The 24,417-nt window shown below is 37.6% G+C and overlaps 1 long non-coding RNA gene across 1 annotated transcript; it reads right to left on the reverse strand.

Moving 5' to 3' along the window:
• Window positions 1-13,177: 13,177 nt before the first annotated feature.
• LOC110364680 (uncharacterized) lies at window positions 13,178-22,029 on the reverse strand. The gene is made up of 3 exons (XR_010473911.1): window positions 20,709-22,029; window positions 16,299-16,490; window positions 13,178-13,376 (listed from the first exon to the last, which is right to left on the reverse strand). It is a non-coding gene; the product is annotated as an uncharacterized LOC110364680 (long non-coding RNA).
• Between the last annotated feature and the right edge of the window lie 2,388 nt (window positions 22,030-24,417).

The following is a 24,417-nucleotide window of genomic DNA, read 5'->3' on the forward strand; positions in this document are numbered from 1 at the left end:
CCTTTAATGTTCTTTCTGCAGGATACAATGAAGGGGTGAGGAGGAAGGCTGCCAAGCAGTGAAAAGGATGGAACCATTGTGCAAAACAAAAAGTACTCATGGTGCTGTAAAGCAGCAGGTGTCAAGCATTCTACAGTGTTTCCAGTAAAGGGTGTGATTAGGCCTTTTAGTGGCTGTGACCAGAACCAGCAAGCTGTGCAGAGCAGTAGACTGCTCTCTCCCACAAAAAAAAACAGGAGTCTCCACATTTTTCCTTGGTCTTCAGAAAGATTCTGCATTGCACAAAACCATTCTCAGAAAGATAGCTGGAGATATTCTACTCTTTAGCCACATACAGTCACACAATATAGGAATAAGTACCAATATTAAATACTGTATAACTATTTTCTAAATATTTATAAGGTGTGTAAAAACGATGTTTCTAATGTGATCTGAAAAATCACCATTTACTAAGCAGCAAATTGATTAACAAAGTTCTTTGGAGAATCTGAAAATCTTGGCACAGCAGTATTTTAGTCAAATTTGGGGAAGATCTGTAGCAATCTGCAATACAGTCTTGACAAAACCAGGATTTCTGTGAAAGCGATGTCACTACAGACATAGCAATATTTCATAGAGGGGAAAACAACCCTGAACATAAAGGAGAATAATGCAGCATAATAAAGGCATAAATATAAATCGCTGGCCCAGAAGCTATACCAGGTCACATTATAACCATCTGTTGTATTTCTTGCTCATAAAGGAGTCAATTTTCACAGCTCTGTAGATTTTCCAAGGTAGAGTCTTCAGAATATGACTGACAGGAAAGAACAGGCAAAACTTTCTCATCTAAGGATGTATCTTGGCTCCAAATAATTTGTGGCCTAAGCACTGGCTGGGGGTGGCAGCAGAATCTTGAAGAGTGAGTATATAAAGGCATATGGACAACAGAGATAAGATTGATGCTTGCCTTTAAAAAGCCTAGATAAGATAATCTTGGGGTTGATGAATAGTTTCTGCATATGCGACGTTTTAGAGACTGCTGACGGTAGCAACTCTTGGCAGGGCAGTAGTGGTGAAGCAACGCTGGGAGGCAGAGACAGTGTTGGAAAGCAAGAAAAGATGGGATCTGCTCTGCTCTATATTTTTGGCTGAATGTACCAGTGAGTGCATGAGTCACACCCTTCTCTTCATAATTTTTTATCTGGTTGACTGATATAAGAACACCAAGGTATATCATTGAAAATAGATCTCAAACTTGGATATAAAAAAGATTCACTATGAATGTTCATCATCTTTGTTATACAATATTCACTGTCTTTGTTCTGGATTGCTTTGAATATCAATTTTGTCATTCAGTAAATGTTTCTTTTTGTGCTCAAAACAAACAGCCTTTCCCCGTCATGGCTGAGAGAAGATAGTATTTAAAGGTAGAGTCATTAATTAGGTAATCTTAGACTTAATGTGTATATTACAGGAACATTTTACTTCTCAACAGGGGTATTTCAGAGAATGCTAAGCAAGTTTTGTGAATTTTGTAATGGCTGTTGTGGCAATGTGTATTATCTCAAAACATTTCTTGGGTATTGGGTGCAATTATTGCAATTCTGAATTACGTTGACATTGCAGAGTTGACCCTACTAACTAAATACAGATCTGGTTGCTGTAAAAGAGAAAGCATGGCAAAGTCAGGTGGGAAATACCTGGAAGCTGAACATAGAGTAAAATTGGAAAGTGTGAGGAAGTTTGAACTGGACACTCAACAAATGATGGAAAGGATAGGTCTACTGCAATTTTACTCAGTAGCATTTGGCATGTGAGACATGGTCATAAATGCCTATACTTCATCATGAAAGTAAATTAATAAATGATATGATCTAATTAAGATACAATAACAGTGATTTACCACTCAGATTTTCTGCTTAGGTAACAACAATTCTTCTCTGATTATTGCTTAAGATAAGATTTTATTACATTTCCCATTGGCCTCCATTTGTTTGCCTGCCTAGACTTCAACAGTTGAGAAAAGATAAAGAATCATTAGTCCAGCAGAGAACTGCCAACAGAAAATAAAAATTAATTTTGCCATAAGGGGGTGTGGGAAGGGCAAGAAAACACTCCTGTCACTGAAGCATGCCCTCAAGCCAGGGCCACGTTAGTAACCGATCTGCCTCACACCCCTTGCACACCACCAGGCCCCAGGCTCTGCTTCGATTTAGCCAACAGGCTGTGACCTTTCCCAGGTGCCAGAATTAGACTAGCAGTAACTAGCAGAATAACATTGCTCTGTTACCCTCTACTATCGCTGTCGTGGATTTCAAACCAATTCCAACATTCTATTGCAGAACTTTCAAATCCAAACTAAATAAATAACCTTGAAATCAGACCTTAACATAACCAGTCAAGTTTCAGAAGTTATGTTTCTCTGTGACAAGCTGCATACATGTTGCAATCCCCCAAGTCTGCAGAAGAGAAATCACAGTGTGCATACTTGATAAAGAATGGTGTGGTTGTTCACCATATCATGATTTTTATGATTTCATACATGAAGTGTGCCTGACTGCTGAAGACTGCTTTCCTATTCAACAGCATGACAGGCAGATACCATGTTTTCCATGGCACTGTACATTTAGTTTCTTGGGAGCAAACTTACATCGCTGTATAATTAGACAGTTATATTTAAGTGCACCTGCTGTGTCAATGACTCTTCTCCATACTGTGACATGTCAAACCTGAAATTAGCCCGTGCCTTCCAGAAATGTCTGTAGTAAAGGGTGAGGAGATGCTTTTCTCTGAGGTCAAATCCTGCAGGCATTGCACCTGAGGCGGTGAACTTGCATTTAGATGCACTGACCCAATAATACATCAACACAGTGCTTTATAGTCTTCAGCAGGGCATATATTGCATTCTTTTCTACACCAGCCCAACTCTAATGACTGTGGAAGGATGAAATGGTGTTGAGTTCATAGTAGCAAAGCAAACAACTGCAAATGCTCCACAGCAGGCATGCTCGCTTTACCTTCCAGTTCTTTCATCTGTAACAAGCACTTTTGAAAACCAGGTTGGACAGTAAGGAGCAGAATAGAAATTCTGCTCTTACTGTTATCCATACCATGCCATTTTGAGGAATGGGAGTTATGGTTTTAAAGTTTCACTGTCAAAATATAAGTAACATCCATTTCAGAGAGGATTATTAGATTTGCTCTTTTCAAGTGTCAGCCAGTTTTGCATAAACCTAGAAAAGTGAAGCATTAAAAACAACCACCATCTTTGACATAACAACAAAAGAAGTAATAACAAGTAGTGGGACTTTATCTTGATGCTATAACTCTGCTGTTGCATCAGATGGCAGAAGTTCACCTAGAGTATTTACTCAGTCTTTTGGTTTAACATATTTAACTACATATGGCATTCCTGAATCACAGCATAAAGCTAAAAGTGCTGAGTGCTCCTAATTCCCACTGAATTCCCAGCTGAATGAAGAGGACACTTAGCACCTTGCAGCTTGTTCCTATGCCTGCTTCTGTTCATAGCTCTCCTGGAGCAGAGGCTCCTAATGTGTATTCCAGATGGCTCCTGTTTGAAGTGCCATTCCTCCCAAGCCCAACTGCTAATAAACTCCCTATAGATTACAATCTGGAGGCTGGGAATTTCTGCTTCAGTCTACAGTAAGGAAATCTGCAGGCATTTTAACCTGCCTATTGGCAGTTGCAGTGTTATTACATAGACCCACTTAAGGCTGTACTTTACTGAACAGAATCCTAAAAATTAGAAAAGCCACTGATTCAACTTGGTGTATTTATTACCAGTGAGATGACTGAAATTTACCAGAAGCAACTAGTTCACTAGCAATGATAAAAACACACCAAAAAGATACAATACAGTTTTCATGTCTTATCCACTGCAAGAACTAGTCTCAAATTCAAGTACAAATGAAACCACCTGACTGTGTTGGCTCACTTTCAACACGCCAGTCTCCCTGACTTTGCCAAAGAAATGTTCCGAGTCTCACACTGTGAACGACAGAATATATGACTCCAGTGGCCCATAAAAAGAAGCAGAGAAAATGTAAAGCTAGCAGACAATGTCATCTACCGGCAACAACTGTATGACTTGATAAATCTTTTCTGTTGTTTCTGCTCCAAAAGTACAGTTTCAAGATCAGAAATATTTGTTACAGCACACACGCACTGCAGTCGAAACATGCTCTCATGTGTTTTATTTTCCTAATAAAAAAATGGAAGACTAATTTCATACATGACATACAGGTATGACTCAACAGAAGTCAATGGAATTGCATTGCTTGCTGTAAGAATGAATTTGACCCAGAGTTCTCATTTCATTTTAACTTATCAAGAGAAACCTAGTGCTAAAATTAGCTTACAGTGGAAGTCACATGGTCACATGAATAAATCTCTTCCCGCTAGTTCTGTGAAGACGCTTCTGGCTGTGAACCATAGCCATCTGTGGGCAATAATCCTGTCTATCTAATAAATATCAAGTAAAGTCATAAATTACATGGGGCTGCACTGTACATCAGAATAACGGAACAATGACAGATGGCAGAAAGCCCATGAAGTCACTGCAGGGATGAATATAAGTGTGCAAAATGTAGGGAAGGAACTGCTGGGACATGTAGGTACATACAGGCTTCAAAAATATTTTGCATGGAACAAATAAATTATAAGTAAACTGCAAAATATACAGGTAAAAACCTCTTCTATTTGTGCTACCATCTCACAAAGAAGGAAATGCATCTCTATCTTTATGCCCAGACCATTATAACCATTAAACCTTTGGTCTACCTTGTGGGAAGTAGAGAGCCACACAGTTGGAAAGATGTTTTGGAGAGAAATTGTGTTCAGGAATTATGCAATGCTCCATGTACTTTCTCCATCTGTAAAGTCAAAGTGTCACAGAATGAAGCAGGAAATTACGTTGATGGAAAATACCTCTTAGGAACAGTTCTAAAATTCAGATGTCTTTTGGAAGAGGTGTTCTTCTGTGGTTCTTCCCAGGCATCACAACAATTGTAGTGGAATGTGTGAAATCAGATTATAAAACTATGAGAAAGCCAGATGACAGTTAATTAAACTGGCAAAGACCTCCAGATATTGGAACTTGACCTTCCTACCTTAAGGCTATAGCTTTAAAAAATGAAAATACCTTTGCATCTAAAATTAAATAGTTCTTTTTTAGCAAGGTAGTCATTAATCTAGTAATTTTACTTATGGACTCCAGCCTAAGTCAGTGTATTCACATAGACAGTGTCACCTCTGGATACTGTAGCTCAAAGAAATGTAATGTTTTCCATTTTAACCAGATTTTTGTCTGCTTCTACCTCCTCTACTAATACAGTTTTATTTGCCCTTAAATATTTTCTTAGTTAGTCCTATGTTAGAGTAATTTTTTACCCACTTAAGAACATGCAGACAAGAAGGACTTAAAACCATTATTTTGAAAGTGGGAAAAAAAAAAAATCTTTAAACTGTATTTGCTCAGCATTAATCTCCAGTGACTTGGGTTGACAATTACATATTGTTTCACACACTGATTCTCAAAGAACACGGGTAAATACATCAATGGAAATTTATGGAGCCTTCAGGTTTTTTCTATGAGTATTATAGTCACTACTGCCAGATTTTGGACATCACTGTCTTCCCACACTTCTCCCTACAGAACGTGGCCCCATTTACAGTACTCATAACATGATTCCGAAGACACTAGAGACTCCATAGGCACTATCTGAAGTGCAAATCCCAACATACTTCAATGTTAACATGTTTATCCCATGGACTCATCAAGCTCTGAGTTATCTTTATAATTCTGACAGTATTGCTTATGTGTAAGGATGTTAAACACAAGATAATTTTTCCAGGATTGGGGTCTCATCAACACTACAGATTTGAAATATGTCTGAAAATCCAGTATCTGCTTTCCAATAACACTTAGAATAGTGTTGCAGAATATCTGATAATTGAAATATTTCAAAATCCTTCTGGAAGCCTGAAACATCAACAATTACCAAGACTGAAGAATATACTATTATTATTCCCTGCAAAAAAGAAACAATACATGGGAGTTTTATCAGCCTTTAAACAGTAAACAAAATGGAGCCACTGGAACATTCAAACCAATTTCATTGGTTGGGAGAGTGATCACCATCCAGAAAATTAGGACAAAATTTTCAGACTGAACCACAAATTAAGTTCACTACATTAGAGAGCTGAGCAATTACACTTTAGATCACACTTTACAAAATCTGAGACATTCATTAAAGGATAGGTGATGGTTTAAGGCAGTTATAAATCTCCTCCTAGGGCACAGGGATCACGTGGTATGTTTAAGTCATCTGGAGACTGAAAAGGGAAAAGTTGTACCCATTTGCCCCCTATTCACACCAGCCAGCAGGCAGAAGTCAGTCCAAAGTACACACAGATATATTAAAAGACATGGTCATGGCTGCTGCTGTGTCCTCCTACTTCTGAGGGAAAAAATGAGGCAAAAATTTTCCAAGCAAAGCTTTGGAAACTCCCAGAGTTGAGACTTTTACATTGAACAATGCACTAAGAATATCTGGGAGGGAAAATCCCGTGCTGGCACATGGGAGGACTGGATGATCTACAATGGTCTGTTCCATTTTTGAATTCTATCATCAGATTTGTCCTGAAGTACAAACCCTCTAGGAGTTTCTTGGGGGTGGTGCCTCCTTCCACAACCCCTACTGTGGTGTCTGGCTTAAAAGCCACAATAGAGTCCTTAGAATCTAACAACAAGAGCTATTCTAGGCACTGGTTAGGAAAATGGGATTTAAAGGAAGTTTCTACTATTGTGAAAAATTAGGGCAAAAAATCTCTTTTCAGATAAGCAACAAAGTATATCAATTCCAACAGTTTGCTCTCCTGCTGCTCTCCTTCATAAAGAAGGACAGTCTTTCTATGGTGAATAAAGGTGATCGTCTAATCAATTAAGTTTTCATAGAAAATATGGAACAATTCAGCTGTCTGCTCCACCCTCTTCCCAGGTTGAAACAGGACCTTTCCACTTTACTCTGCATGTCACTTTTGTTAAAATGACAGACACCTCACAGAAAACACCAAACATACATGTAGAGAGAGAAGAATTCCCATTTTGAGATCCACCATACAAGCAAAGGTTTTTGAGCTATGAATTTGATTGCTCTGTGTATTGGACAATTGCATGTATTGCACAGTATAATTTTCATGTCTGTAGTTATTCCTGTATTACAATCTGATCATGATTACACTTATTTTGATTACACCAATATAAAGAAAAGGTGTTTGTGAAACTGAGATAAAGTGTGCATTGCACTGAAGTACTTGTAATAAGATTCACTGACCTCACTACCATCCATGTCTGTTCCATGATGCAGTTGAATATGGTCAATATCTCCAGCAAACATAATCTATTTGAAGCTGTCGTGGACTGTGGCAGAGTGGTTTTTTTTTTACAGTTGAATAAAGCAGGCCTTTCAGCTGAAGACAGAAAGTTGATTCCCTTTAGTCTAAATCACATACTATGTTAGTCATTCATTTATCCGATTTAACTTGAAGGTCTCTTAGAGACTTTCGATTCCTTCACTGAAAGATGAGGGAACCCTAAACGTTCACATGCATTGACAGTCTTAAGGCTAATGTCACTCCACAATGACTAACTTCATGTTGGTATAGATTTTATGCAGCATCTTTAGTCTCTAAGGACAAGGACAATGCCAGAGCATAGTTACATTTTCTCTCTATCTGGAAATAAGTTCATGACTTGTGACCCTTTCGTGTTCAGAAAATACAAGTAGAAAAAGAGGCATGAAAAAATAAATTTAGAAGGTTAGCACTGAACTCACAATATTTGAAATGCATCCTAACAGATTTTCTCTGTTGCTAGTATTTGTTTACAAGTGTTTGGCTTAACAAAAGAGAACAATAAATTTTCTCTGAGATGCAGAGAAAATGTGTGGACACAAAGAAGGAAAATATATCCCCTAAAAATAAACAATAAGACATTACAATACAGGTAACAGTACATCTTACCCAGTCGACAGAAATACCTCAGCTTTTGCATAATATACCAATTTTATTCAACTTACCTGGTGTTCAAACTGTGATTCATAGACTTTGTTGTTCTACTCTGAGACTCTGCTGCTAATGCTTTATAACTATTGAATTTGCAACACATGTTTTACCAATATATTTTGCTTAAAAAACCCCCAGTAATTAGCAGGAAAAAGCAGGTGTTTTGGGAGGGTATTTGAAAATATAATTTATTTTACCTGACTTTTCCCCATTCCAGCATTTCCAGCCCCAAAGATTGTGTCACAGCCAGCAGTGCTTCTAACTGTGAGAATCAGAAGTCACAAGATTTTAAAATTGAACTGGACACAGACAGATATATTTTACAAACACCCCTATAGCATTAAAAACTGAACAAACAAACAAAACCAAAACAAACCAACAACAAAACCACAGACAAAATACCAACAATAGATTTATATTAAGCATTTCCCCACCTTCCCCGCCCACCCCACCCCCCCCCCCGCCTTGAATTATTCTGGATATTTTCTTTAAGGGAAGGAGAAGTAACATGTACAAAGAATGGTTGTTTCCTTCCCAGATGTTCAAACTAAGGTACTTCAGAAAGAGCTGACTGACATATAGAAGTTATCATTATCAAATGATTACTTTATTTATCTAGACAAGGTTGGGCTAGTGTTGACACAACATTTTCAGATGTTTCTACCTTAGAGGATTATCACAAAGTGTACGCAGTCCCCTCAAAGCAGTTACTGCCTAACCCTGCTGTTTGCAGCTGTGCTATTTTGATATAGATCACTTGGGATTTATCTGAGAAAAGAACTAACAAGGAATCTAGGTGTGTTCTAAACACATGGAAAGAAAGGAAGACCTTAAATACCCTAATGCTTGTATCTTCCTGACATAAGGCAGACAACCCTACTGCAATTTCAATAAAATCCTATCATCTAAAAATATAGTACAGCTGTGCATGTTAATAGGACACAGTATAGTAAACCTATGCAGCAGAACACCTCTGCAATTATACTGCAAGATCTTGCTTACTAGAACTGACGAATACTCTGTGAAGATCAGCTTGCCTTGGATCTCAGTTGAATCATGGAGGTCTCTGATTTTAGGCCAGATGAAAATCCATTAAAAAAAAAAAAAAAAATCACTAAATGCATCACTGTTTTTCACCGAAGCTACCTGCAAAATACAAAATGGCTTGGAGTTTCCATAACTGACAGCATGAACAAGCAAGCAAACATTGCAGACAGAAGAGTGAACTGTATGCCTGGTGGGGAGCAGGCCCAATAAGTCCTTCAGATGTTAGAGTCAGGAAACAGTGATACAAAAGTAAAGAAGGAGGTAAAGGAAACAGTCAAGGGGACAAAGAGTATGAAAAACCTAATAAGGGCCTTACCATACCACAAATTGCTATCATATTGTCTTTCTCCATCTGACAGTGTCTGTTACTGGATCATCAGATACCAGGACAATTCAAACCTTGCATGACCTTGTTCTGGATTTCAGTCAGTTTTGGGGAAATGAATGATCAGCTGGTCTAGCTGCTCACAACAGCACTGGCTGATGTTAATATTTGTAGCAGTGGCCATCACTTCTGTACTTTGACAGTCTTTCTCTTTGATTACTTTCAAACCCATTTGGAAGCTCAGGTAGCCAATTACAATTTACCAAATGCTCAGGGTTCTCTGAGTCAGATATAAAGTCATCTGAAACATTAGCGACTCTCTTAATCATGTCTGTCACTCTTGCCACCATGTGGGACAAAACAGTGATGTTTGTGAAGGCACGAAGGCATGACTAGTCAGCGCTGTAGACAGATGTGGAACAGAAAGACCACTCACCAAGCCACAGATGCTTTACCATGGTTTATACTTTATGTGTCTTGGTGATCACTACGGCAATACATATATCCCACATGAGAATCTGTTCAAGGAGCTTAGCATGTTGGAATTGGTAGAATGTTTTCATTTTATTGATGGATGGTGATTTGATGCCACTATTACTATTTCCCTGCTAAAGAAATTAACGTGTCAAAACTTACTTCGTGGCTGTTGCTATGAATTTCACTGCATCCATGAGGAAGACACAAGAAAGATAAGCATCATTCCAAAATAAAACTTGCTTATACAGAAATTCAAGCCACAAGTTCATGTGTACAAGAAAACTACTTGTAACATACACCATTAAAAATAGAAAATAAATATTTTTTTAAAAAATACAAAGATCAGCAGCTAATAGGAATCACAGTAGTTACACGCATTTTTAAATTTTGTGAACAGCATTTTCCTTTGAACTGCAAACTACTGCCAGCATCCTTCTATTCCATCTGATCCTATAAATCACTTGCATAGATCCTCAAAGCCTCTCGTGGCTGACATTAGGTAGAATTAGTTACAAATACACTGCCAGTTTGAAGAGAATGAAGAAATACAGAAAAATAAGGTTTTAAACTTCCTACATAGATAATTCAAATGCTTTCTGTGTTTGTCAATCCTTTTCCACACCCATCACAGCCATTCTCTTCAGGTTTGTATTATAAATAAAGCTCTGTGTAAGCACACATTGTCCTACTATAAGAAAATCCTGAAATTACAAAGTTACAGAAAAAGAAATGTTAAGGCTTTAATGTCATGTATCTGCAGAACTCAGACTTCATTAAAACCTGCAAATTTGCCATAAGCAGCATATGCTTCATGAAGTTTTCTTTAGGAAAGATAACACAGACTGTAATTAAAGATATTTAATGTGTCAGATTCTGATAGCCTCAATGAGAAGCTTGATATTTTGACCACTCTTTTTATCAGCAGGAACTTTATACACCTGACCTGAAGAATTCATTGTCTGCGCTAACACAGCATAAACTGACAAAGCATGGCATCTTCAAGGGCAAAAACCTGTGACAAAGTTAAATAGTGACCATAATGAAACACTCAAACAAAATACTGCAGGCTTAAGTGTTTGGGCTCAAATTCAGCCCAACATTTTAAGCCTGTGATTAAAGTTCCATTGGAATCAAAGCGTTCAGAGCATGTCCCTAATATTCAGTATGTGTTCCCTTGTTTTTTTTTTAATATGGCTATACTGTTTAAAAAACCCCTAAAACAACAAAATTATAATGCTGTTAGAGATCTTGGCAATTTGTTTCAAGAATACCAGGCCAAGCTGTATAAGTTAAGACAATACCATCTGCATTTGCAAAATGAATCTTCCTAAACTGTTGTCATTATCTAGATTGAATCACCACCAAGCACAGAAATAACAAAAGCAGAGAAATCACTTTTTAAATTCCCTGTGAAAACACAATTTTTCGGTCACAATTTCTGTTAAATATATTCCATCAAGTCAATCACAGTGCAGTGACAGAACAGACTAGTGACTTTAGTGATTTAGAGAATTACCTGCTGAAAAGTCAAGTATGACAAAAGCTGGTGTAATGACATCCATCACTTTGAAGGACATGGTCTTCAGCCTCTCTTACAATGGCCAGTTCTGTCAGTCTCACTAGTGCTTCCTTCTTGAACCTTATATGAGAAGCAAAGCCATATTTGCTAATTTACTTCGGGTTAATTGCTTGGGTCTGTAAGCAAAAGTAGATAAAAGGTGATTAAAAATAATTCCAATTGTTAAAGTGAAATCAAATTCAAGTAATGAAAAAAGAAAGCCCATGAAAGTGTTATATTACTAAATAATATTCCATTTCACTACCGTACAAATCAGATATTAATCTAGACACTGATTAATATACATAAAGTATATATACAATTTCATACACATACAAACTTCTGTATTTGTGTGTATATGTGCAAACATATATATACATATGCTACAATCTATTCAGAAGAAAGAAGCAGAAAACCCTATAGTGCCTTTTCTTACTGTTACAGCTAGTAAAGGCATTAGCCAGATGTTGAATCTCACAGGCATCAAACAACAATGATCATTATAGTCTTCAATCACCCCATTTAGAATTTACAATAAGCTAAGCAGAAAACCATTATTTCCACCTTCAATATAAAGTTTTCCTCAGGCTGCAAACAGAGTTCTGCAATGGGCTGATGCACCATCTGTTCGAACTTCAGAACCCTGTTCCGTGAAACTTCTAGCAAGGGGAGCAAGCTATTGATGAGACCCAGGAATACAGGACATCATTAGTTAGTATCATAGTAAGATTAAAATCCCTTGAGGGCGCTCATCAAAACCTAGATTAAAAAGAAACAAAAAAAAAGAGAGAAAAGACTGACATTATAATAACAAACCATAATATAAGGCATAAAATTAACAAACATTATGAATTAATCATACTTAGACAATTACAATCCATATGGCTAGTTAAACTCAATCTGCTACCTGTAGTGACATAGTCTGGATACCGTATATTCAATGCCAATGCATTTCTCCCAGGATGTAATTACTTAATTTTGTGAATGAGAAAATGATGTGTAAAAGCCAATGTTTCCATGGATTCAGTGCCCCAAGTCAGATAAAATGCATGAACGCTTATCAAATCTCATGACACTTTTTAACCCTATTTCATCACACTTGTATTACCTTTAGGTACATAGAAACAGCAAATTTATATTCACATTCACTACTAAGGTTAATACAATAAACAATCTGGGTTCAAAGTTTAGTTTTCTGTAAACAGGACTCATCAATTACTAGCATAAGTCTATTCTGAAGTTTTTTCATCATTTGAAACATACACATTTGAAACCTAAGAATAACCATTTTCTTCTTTCTATTCCACATACATTCAGGTGGGAGATTTCAATCTCTCACAGGACCTGGCCTTGAGATTCTGATTCAGTGCCCTCCTTTGTCACATAAAGCACATAATATCTGGTGACATTATACATTCTAAAATGCAGAATGTTGAGACCTCCTGTCAGGAATGTCAAGCTAATGCTTGGTCCTTCCTCACCCCAGTCTTGAGGTTCAACCTGTTCTTCTAGAACATCTGGAAGATTCTCCTGAAACAATCAACATAAGCAAATCAGTTGGGCAATATAACAATATAGTTCATTACTTCGCTTGTACCCTGAATAGACTTGAATTTTTTAAACATGAACATTTAAAGTAATAACATCTACACACAAAGAAAGGGAGGTGTTACATGGAAAAAACCCAAAAGGTACCTCAGAACTATCTCGAGCTTTCGTCCATCTTGTTATTCAGATTGAGCAGCTAGAATGAGGAAAGACTGTATTCTTATGTGCCTACCAGAGGACTGGTTTTGGAGGGAGGAGAGGACATCACCTTTTACTTACCTCAGAGTGACTTTCCACAGTGGTGACAGAACACACAAGATCAATGACAGATGACATCCCTTGTTGTTGTGGCTGTAACACAGAACAACCACGAGCTACCTCTTGCAGCTAGGGTTTGCTTTTACTGGTAACTCAAGTAAAACGTTAAATAATTAGTACAAGTAGGTAGGACTAGAAAACCCCACACAGTGAGCAACACCACCACCAAAACATTTTATGAATAATGAAGATTTAGCAGAGCTATGACAAAAACATGCTAATAGGTCCAGAAATTATCATCTGCTCTTCCCTATTTAAATATCCACAAAGTAATACAAAACCCAACAGAGCTCTATAAGCTCCATGTTTACTTCAGCCCTTTCATTTCAGAAACACAATCACAACCAAGACATTCAATTACTTTGAGACCTTGGTCAGAGAAATCCAAGTTAATTTGCATCTATAAATGAAAGTGCAAAAAGAAATATGTAATAACTGTTTGAACTAAACAGACATCTGTTATCCAGAGCATTTTATTACTTTATATCTTAATACTCATGCAAACAGAAAGAAAATAATTTACACAGGTAGCATTTCTCATTTGAGGAGGGTGGGTTTGTTTGTTTGTTTTGTTGTTCTTGCTTTTCCCTTCAGTGGACAGGTACAAAGAAATGGAACATTTTCTTTTTCACACTCTCTGACTACAGGGCATTATTTAGAAAATATGTACTTTTCTTTGGGTCCATAATCTCATTTATCTTCATTATTTCTGACTTGTGGCACCTACTACATTATGCAATTCCAGAGAGGACATTTGGTTTCCTTCATAGACAGTATGATGTGCCCTGAATATATTTAAAAGTTACACTGTGCTGTCATGAGCAAACTAATCCCTGAGACAGCACAGAAAGCTTTAGAACACAAATAGAGCTTTTGCACTGGCTGAGAGCAAAGTCTTGGCCCCAGTGACTATGACCAGTAAATCCCTCCCTTATTCAATAATACATATTTAATTAAAGAAATCAAAGGGCACTCTGTTCAGTCTAGAGTGATTATTAATGCACATTTTGAATGGTTAAAATAATTCAGCTTTCAGACACACGCTTTATAATACCTTGTGAGGAGTGCTATACTCATCGTGAGATCCTGTGCTTGTCATGTCTTATTACTTAATTAAAATAATGTAATCAAAAACCTCACAGAACAAATGTTGACTGAAGAAATTATGCTAATCTTATATGTATCTACTATTCACATGTTACTTTGAGCAGAATAAGTTGACTAATGTGTTAATAAAATGAAACATACCCAACTATCTTGTCAAATGCTATTTTTATCTCAGCATTTACATACATTTGTCATGAAGGGGGTACATTATGAGTAAAAGAAATAAACACTGTTATGATTAAACATGTCTGACATGATGTTCTCATCTGAGCATCAGGCAATGCCACATGCATAGGAAAATCGTATTCACACAGTCATAAGGCCAATGGCCTTACAACATAATCAAACTTACAGCAAGCAGGACAGCTTCATTTAGTAAAAAGATGCATCTGATAATATTGGCTCTGAATTTGGCCCTGAGCACTCAGATGAAAAGTGGGTGACAAAGCCTAAACCAGGTACAGCCAGTAGGATTGAACACTGCATTTCACTGAGACCAGAAGAATTATTGCATGGAAGGGAGAAACTGAGTAGAATCTCCTCACTCCCCACAGCTGCTTCAGGAAGTTATCAGTGTCAGGAAGCAAGGGGGACCCAGGCCCCTCAAACAAGCAGACATGCTTGGCTCTCTGCACCAGGAAGGACTTTGAAAGTGTTGTACTTATAAAAACTGATAGTTAAGGAAAAGGGGAGTAACAGAAATCCTAGTAAGGCACAGGACTGGAGAAGTGGTGCCATTTGTCCCTTTGGAAAAGGCCAGGTAAACCTATATAATTATGCACCCTAGCTTTCTTAGAAAGGACGGGTCTTTTAGCAGCCTTCTTTCCTCTGCTCTCTGAAGGCACTGGAAAGAGATAATCAAGACCTGAGCTCATACAGGAGTGTACACTAATGACTTGCCTGCTTTCTCTCCTACTGCTGCTGGCATTCAAGTACAATGCCAGGAGTATTTCTCACATTCTTGCTACTGAATATGCTGGGAATCCTCTATAGTCCATTTCTAATGGATACAGCCCTGCCCCCCAAATTCTTTAGTATGCTTGCCTAGCAGCAGCATTACCAGAAAGTTTAATTTTTTTCCTCCAGTACCCATTTAGATACAGTACAATGTGTAGAGACTTTCTCACAAGTCTCCTTGAATTTGCAGCTCTTCCAATATCAATGCAATTTCACATACAAGACTGAATTCACCATTGTACAAGCTCTGTAGGGTGGAAAGAAAACATGAACATATGAGACAGAGTTGTACTGCCACCATCCTCTCACTATTATGAGAATTTGTGCCTATAATTCATAGATCAGTCAAAAGCATCAGTGGCTTAATGACAACATCAAATTAATTAACAAGATATCTATGAGCAATAGGGATGCTTTATAGTCATCTTTGAACTTGAACATTTTCAGACTTCAAAATGCACAGGAAATAAATTATTAATACTAGTAACAAAAAAGGCAAGATTAAGAAAACCCCATTAGTATTTCACAGAACAATAAACATTTTCTTGTCTTAGATTAAAAGACCATAAATGTCCTGGAATTTGGTAAGCACAAAGGACTGGTTTTATACTAAGCCAGTTTTCAAGAAAAGGAAGCCTATGTACCCTTCTAAAATAATGATGCAGCAAAAAGAGAAAGGCATTAAAATCTGAATGTAGCATACACACAAGAAAATTTGTGGTAAATCTCTCTTGGAACAGTCAGAAAAAAATCCTCTAATAAAACAGTAATGCTTTAGTACTCTATGCCATCCCTTATCTAAATATTTCAGATACTCAAGGGGGAAGAAACTTCCCAGATTTTTTTTTAAGTTAAAGAAAAATGTTACCTCTCCCATACAGTATCACATACCTCAAATTCTTAATAGTGTTAGCTCCTTCACAGTCTTCTGTAATCTGTTTTGCAATGGAATATGCCGTTACATCTCGAAGTCTTACTTGTATCAAGTCTTTCTAGCAAACTGCCCTTATGTCAGTTCCTTGATCTTCAGCTCTAGCCTTTGTCTATTTCTTATTAGTGGTAGCTTGACTTTAAGACCTAATGCTATAATTCAGAAAAAAAAAAAAAAAAGGCGGGGAAAGACTTTTTAAAATCCACCAAAAAAGGAGCTTTGATATTTTTCTGGACAACCTCTTTTTTCTGGATTTACTGCTATGAATATCTGCCATTTTCAATTCAGTAGTCTCACCTAAAAAAATCAGAAAAAGGTTACTGTGCCATAGGATAACATAAAAGTAAGCCTTAAAAATCACTTTATTTCTGATTTAACTTTATTCTTTGGCCAAATACTATCCTGCAGCGTCTTAACTTAAAGTATCACAACAGAAAGCATATCTACAGAGATGCAACTGAGTTCATAAAAGCGTTCCTATTCTCTGGTTTGGCATAAACCTTTATAGATACTTCAAACTCAAGACAGTAAAAAAGAAAAAGAGGCAGCTGCAGTGATGAGGGCCCAGAATACCAAGACAGATTTTTTTTTTTTTTTTTGTGGAGTGTTCTAAACATAGTTCGCTTGATTCACAGAGATTTCAGAAAATATTGTAGGTACTTTTGTTGCTACATATTTTAGAAGGATAAGCCTGTCAGCAGAAAAAGTCTAATGGCACATTGCATCTTTTCTGATCGATGTCAGACAAAGGGATACTTATTCATTCACTGTGAGGTGATAAGAAGAGTACCTTCAAAAGAGGGCTCCATTGTGCTTTTTAAGGCACTTATTTACTTTGGAAACATGCTATTCTAGAGATATGGGGAAGTGGCCTGCCTTTAGGAGAAAGCTATCCCCCAGAGATCCATGGCAACATGGAATCATATAATCATTTAGGCTGGAAAAGACCCTTAAGATCATGGAGTTCAACCATTAAATGGACTCACAATGCTCAGCACTTTCATAAAGAGCAAGGCACCACCTCGTGTCAGACCTGAGGTAACTTCACACATCGCAGACAGAAGCACAGAGTCACACAACAGCTGAGGTTGGAAGAGACTTCTGAAGATCATCTAATTCAAACCCACTGCTCGAAGATCAATTAGAGCAGGCTGCCCAGGACTATGTCCAGTTGGGTTGTAAATATCTCTAAGGATGGGGACTCTACAGCCTTTCTGGTCAACTTGTTCTACTGTGTGACTTCTCTGACGATATTTTTTTTTTTCTTAAGTGGAATTTCCTTTATTTCAATTTGTGCTCATTGCCTGTCATCCTCTCACTGGGTACTACTGAGAAGAGTCTGGTTCCATCTTCTTTACTCCCTACCACGTGGTGTTTGTACACGTTTCAAAGATCTGCCCTGAGCCTTCTCTTGTCAAGGATGAACAGGCCCAGCCTCTCAGCCTCTCCTCCTGTGTCAGATGCTCCAATCCCTTTACCATTTCTGTGGCACTTCACTGGACTTGCTCCAATATGTTCATGTCTGCCTTATACTCAGAAGCCTGAAACAAGAATATGGTCTTGCTCCCTTCATCTCACTTCATTTAGTGGTGTCTTATGCCTCTTGTATACTCCTAGTGCTATAAGCTTTACCGTAAAATTATTCTCTTATTTTTATATTTTACCACACATTCTCTGCTTAAACTAGATTTGCATTTTTATTCAATGGATGTGAGACTTCATATATCACAACTTATGGCAGTTACTTTTGATTTCTGCTGCTAAGAAAAACACGAAATAGTCCAGAAATACAGTGGTTTAATTTTGTTCAAGAATTTGACATGAAAATGATTAGTAGAACAAGCTAAATCATAATCTATCAAAGCAGTTCTAATGTTGTAATGACTTACAGCAAGCCCAGTAAAACAAGGAAATCAATTATTGCATTATGTTAGATTCAGAAGTAATACAACTCCCTTCTTACACTAACACAACATACATAATCTCATCAGCAACAGTGGATATATAAATTAAGAATGCACAGTTAATCAGACTGTTCCTGAATTAATTATGTAAAGAAAGATCAGCAGGCAAGGGCAGAACCATATATAACACCACACCTCTCTTTTTGCTAACAACATGCTTCATGTAATTCAGTCTGATTTAAAACAATGAATGTGGCCTCTGTAGTGTAGGGACAGTGATGAATCTTATTGGAATTTTGTTCTCTAAATTATATGTGTTTAAGAGACATCATGCTTGTGCCCTTTAGTTTTACCTACTATGTGCATCATGGTGCTCTCCTGTGATCAGTTCCACTTGTCTAGCATATTTCAACATAATATATGTAATAGCAATGTCTTCAATGCATAGCACTGTCTACTTAGCTCTGAAGGTCCTCAGCAGCCCATTCTGTGACTGCATGCTGCATTTGTAGCAGCTCCAGGCAGGTTGTAAACACAGAAGGCATATCAATCCTCATATTTGTCTGTTCTGAATCAGCATTTATTTCCCTTTCAAATCACTATAATAACAATTCTATGACAGTCCTGTTGGCTACTGATATGAAGACAGTCAGCTTGACACCTACAGTTCAGAAATCATTACAAAATCCAGTTAGCCAGGCCTTCTGTACATGATATTAATTCTTGTTAAATTAATACAAAAGAGTTGCAATTGCCATTCTGGCAATGAAATAGATAAAAATGCAAGAAAAAGTTCAACATGAGGATCAGACCATCAGCAGATAGAAGGACTTGATTCAGCTGACTTCAGCGCTGTGTTGACAACACCCTCTCCTGTTCAGATCATAACAAACTAAGCACATGGAAGTGTGACTACCCTGCTTTTCAGAGGCATTTATCCTAAACTGACATAAAGCTTCAAGTACATAGGATATGACTCTATCATTGACTGAAGTGAAATTGTCTATCTCTCCATCAGAGAATAAAGCATTCCTTCTTTTGCCCCTGCCTGCTCATCTGAAGAAATACAAAACAAAAATTGGTGGCATAAAGCCAGGGATACAGACTGCTTGAATGCCGGCCAAATAAGCTTCAGTAGAAAAGGTTTTCCCCTGTGTTTCTTTGTGCTACCTTTGTGCCACAAAATTCCAGGTTTTCTGCTAGATTACTAAATAATGTTACAGCTAAGGGAAATCAGGCTACCAGAAATAATTTGTTTCAAAAAATATTACAAGTCAAAATTTTACAAAAATTTCTTTGTACTTTATCTCCTTCCAAAAGCAGTATCATTTCAATGTGAGATAGTCACAGGTTGCAGTGCTGCCATATTTTTTAACAATTTACTAATTGCAAGTTGCCAGATTTTTTTATACCATCTTAGTCAAATATATTACTTTGTAGTGTATTCACTCAGAACGGCTGAAAACATAGTTACCAGAGATCCCCCTAGATTCCTAGTCATTTATGTTTTGATATTTCAGAAGGATTCACAGATAAATGGTGAGATTTTGCATATGTTTCGTATACCCGCAGAAGCAGTCTTTATCACTTTAGTACAAATCAGAACTGAATTTACATAACACAGCTACTTACTGAAGACTTACATATGCTTTCCAAATAACCAATTTTCATAAATTAGAAAATACCAAATGGGCAAATAGTGCACTAGATTAACCACAGCTATGTATCTGTTCTCTAACATGGACCAGCACCAGTGTCTTTAGAACAAAATGCAGCCTACCAATACAGACTGGAAGCATATAGAGGAAGATCAAATTTTCTTACACTATGAAGCAGAACAATAGTCTCTTTGCTCTCTTCTTCCTTGGTACTCAGTGGAACATTAATAGATTTGAACTCATAGTTCATCTGATGAAATTGCTGCAATTTTACGTATACTCAGTAGTACCAAAAAAATTGCAAAATCTTCACTACAAACACACAAACTGTATGAAAAGAGGAAAGGTGATCTTATGGAACAGCCAGTCATAGCTACCTAGATTGTTAGCTCTCTGAGGTGTTTGTTTGCAATTTCCTCGATCTGAAGTCCACAGTCAACAGCCCTGCTATTTCCAGTCTGATTGTAATGCGACTGCTCACAAAGACAGGGACTTTAACCACCAGTGGGAACATTCTGCTTCTACCAGCCCGGACTGGCTGTTGAACCTTTATGTCTGCTATGGCCAAGACAAAGTTTTCAGTAGTAGCGACCTCAGCTATACCTTGCCCCTCAGATGAACTGGGTACAAGCTTTAAGTAGCAATTTGTTACTCACCTGGTTTTGTTTCTGGTGCTAATGACACCTGGCGAGCTTGTACTGGGTGTGCTTTAAGGTTTATTTCTGTTGCAGAATTACATTCTTCTTTCTCCAGTTAATTTATAAAAACCAAGGAATGCTAGCTAAGCCAACTCTTGAAAAATGCATACCTGTACGTTTTTCTGCCCATACATTTTCTTCCTTGCTTCCTGCTGACCACAGACTTCAAGTATTTGCAGGACCAGTCTACTGACTCTAGAAGGGACAAAATATATAATCAACTTACTAAACTAGATTGGTGTCTTCTAAGTAAAACAATGCATTTGAAGAAAGAAAATATCTGCCTATTATGGTCATCTTACCTTCGACAAAATTTTAGAGCACAGTGTAACTTAGAAGTGGAGAAGGTCTCTCTAATGAGTGTGGAATAGCACTCTTTCATATCAAAAGACAGGTTTATGGAGGAAAGTGCACTGCTACAGTTTGATTTTATGACTTCACTGTCAAAGGATATCAATCATGTATTTCCTGAACACTGCCCTCATTGACTTCACATAGCTCTTCTAACATCACATTAGTAGAACCAAGAGCTCTAAATGTTTGTATATTCATATGTATTCTGTGTGCTTCTGTCTCACTCTGCTGATTGTTTAAGCTTGAGAAACACAGCAAAAAAAAAAAAAAAGGACAGAAACTATTGAGATATGTCAGTCCCCATGACTCCAAACAGATTTACCTGGTACAGCCTACTCTTTCCTGTGATTTATTTTAGATGATAAATTTGGAGTAACAATTGTGATTGACAACGTACCAGTAGAAAGCAGCGAAATGATACACAATTTGTTTTCTTTAGAGTTACTCTTGCTAGAGTGACTTCACATGAGCACAGTCAACATTGCAGGGGTTTCTGCAGAGCACTACTTTGGTCAGCTGAAAAATATGACCTCAGCCAAAATAGCCTAATACGTATGCTTTGGTAAGTCTAGCACTTAATTGTACTTAATGTGTCTGCAAGTTCCACCCATGGGAGTGGGGGGGGGCGGGAAATCAGACCAGAAATAACTACTGACAGACAAAGCATCACTAGAGAAGGGTAAGCGACTGACACCTTTGATCTTCTGGCTCATCTGGCCCAGCAGGAAATACAGACTTCCTAAGGAAAAGCCCTACATGCTCTGGCAGTTTGAAGCCAAAGCAAGCACAAGGAGCCACTCCCAGAGCAGGCTTGATGCCAAGAGAGATGGTTTCCTCAAAAAAAAAGAGATAAATTACTCCAGTTGATTGTGTGGTGTGGGGTTTTTGGTTTGGTTGGCTTGGGGTTTTTTGGTTTTGTTTGGGTTTTGTTATTTTATTTTGGTTTTGTTATTGTTTGTTTTTTACCCTAAGTTGTTGTTTCCCAGAGTTAGGTGTGTAAACCTGAACACCAGCTACCAGCACTTTTTGGTAGGTTAAAGTCAGAATGCCACACTTACAACACCCAGCTCTTAGTCATGCACTGATAAATGTCATGTCATTTCTGGCTTGATCTGCCATTTTCTTGAATATTACCTTTAGGAAAAAAGAGAGGGTCAACAGAATAAGGTTTGCCCAGTTTAACCATTGAGCACTGGCACATTTGCAGATGTTTCCTATCATCATTACATCGAAAAGCAGAGAGTGAATTTAAGCCATGTGTAGATTCATACATGAAAAAGGCACCATGAGTTTCATTTACCACTTTAAAGTTGTCATGATTTTCAAGATTTTTTGGATGATCACACATGGGGGAAAAAAATTGTCAACACAAATTTAAGGCAAGAACCAAGTAACCTTGATGAAACATGGTTCCTACTGATATCAGCTTAGGATCTGACTGTATAATTGAAATAGTTTCCATTTTAAAAATTCCTAAAGTGAGTGCAGAGACTATCCAAGGGGCTTCATTCAATCACATATGAGTGAAGATTACTCTCCTCAGTCTATCACCACAAGACAAGAGAATCTGAAATAGGAATAGAAGGAGAGCTTGTTTGAGAAGTTGCTGATTAACAGTATGAAAGTATCTGAGAAAAAAAAGTGCCTCATCATCTGGTATACTGCCTCTCCAACATGAGAAGGTGCGCTGTGGGTTGGTTTTTTGTTTGTTTTGGTTTTGTTTTGTTGGTTTGTTTTTGGTTGTGTTTGTTTGTTTGTTTGTTTAAAAAAGTCCTTAACTGTTAATCTCCAGCAGAGAAGCAGAAACTTTTGCTTTGATGGCTCTGCATCCATTTGGAGACCTGAGCTTCTTTAAAAACTTATTTTCCCTTCTCCCCACATTCCGCTTGAGCGGAAGGAATGTTGCTTCATATCTCTTAATAAAGTGCATATGTAGAGGGACAACCATCAAAATCAGGCTTCCTTGTTTTGATCTACTTAAGAGTATTGACTTCAGGACAGCTGAGGGCATGCTCTGAATCGTGTTTCCCTCAGTAATTAGGGTCTTAGTAAAGGTGAGATCACCCAGATAAATTAATGCACAGGTAGGATCTTTTTGTTTGGTTAGAATGGCACAGGATCTCAAGTCAGAAGATGGGAAACATCTGCCATCAGCCAAACTAGAGTTTCACCAGACTTCTGATTTTCTCACTTTAGCTGGTACACAAGTAGCCTCACCTTTTTAAACAGCACAAAGAGGAGTACAGCTCAAAGCATTAGACAGATGTCAACTCATGCTGGTAGTTTTCCTCTGTATTTTGCAGTTGACCTGAGTAAGAGTTACTTTGAAGATCCATTAGAGTGCACTGAGTATCATGAACAGAACTACAAAATATTTCACAGATATTAAATAAAAAAATGTGTAAACTGTTTCTGTATTCAGTTGGGATCACTAAACAGGAACCAAAGTAAGATAAGGGAGAGCAAAAATGGGCTTGGAAAGAACGGCATTGTTATCATTATCATTTCTATTATGATGCTTCATGAGAAAATTCCACCACACATGCACCTTCTTTCATTAGGTGTTTCCATAATTTGATCCATAGTCCTGTCTCCCCTACTCTCCAACCACAAAGCCATCTTACCCAGGAACAGCACATGTCAGCATTCCCTCCAAATATAAGAAAGCAGCAATTTTTCCTCTTTTCTTACCACATATAAATGCTCTTGAAGAACTCTCACCTATTTATCTGTTTTAATTTTGCTCCATCAACTTTTTCCAGCCTCAATCAAGGCAGATTCTTTACTTCCTGCTCACTGATATTTTTCACCTACTTGAAGAAATGCCTTCTCCTATTTGTCAATCTGTGTTCTTTCATCTCCCACACCAGCAGGCACCAGTGGTTCTCCTTGCTTGCTCTAAATCTCCCAGGCTCATTAGTCCTCTTCTCCGCCCTTGATCTTCATCTTCTTCACCTTTGTGACTGTCTTCCATGTGCTTTCTGATATCTGTGACTTTCTGAAAACCTTTTCCCTTAGCACTGCAGTATTTCTGCTTTCTTCTGTGACCATCTCCACATGATCCTCTAACCCTGCAGTATTTCTTGTTATTGCTGTAAACTGCTCACCTTGTACTTTGCTTGCAGGTCTGCCTCCACTGGCTTCTGAGGCATCAGGCTATTTCTTTTGTCCTTTCCTGATCAAGATGCTCTATCTTTCTGCCTTCTGCTCCATGAGTCACCCTCCTTTGTTTGTTCTCGTACACCTCTCTAACACATTGATCCCAGAGCTTTACTAAGATATAATTGATCATCTCTCCCTCTTCCCTTTTGGTGAAATCTAAGTGACCCAACTTCCCTGTCTTTTCTCATCAGCTGTTTTTATCATGTGCAAGGAAGTTATTGTTCTTATAACTATTTCTAAAATAAAGAAATTATATTTTGAGAGTGATAACACCACATTAAGCTGTCTCCTCTATGAAGTAAG

This window comes from Columba livia, chromosome 7, assembly GCF_036013475.1.
Source record: "Columba livia isolate bColLiv1 breed racing homer chromosome 7, bColLiv1.pat.W.v2, whole genome shotgun sequence".
Taxonomy (NCBI): domain Eukaryota; kingdom Metazoa; phylum Chordata; class Aves; order Columbiformes; family Columbidae; genus Columba; species Columba livia.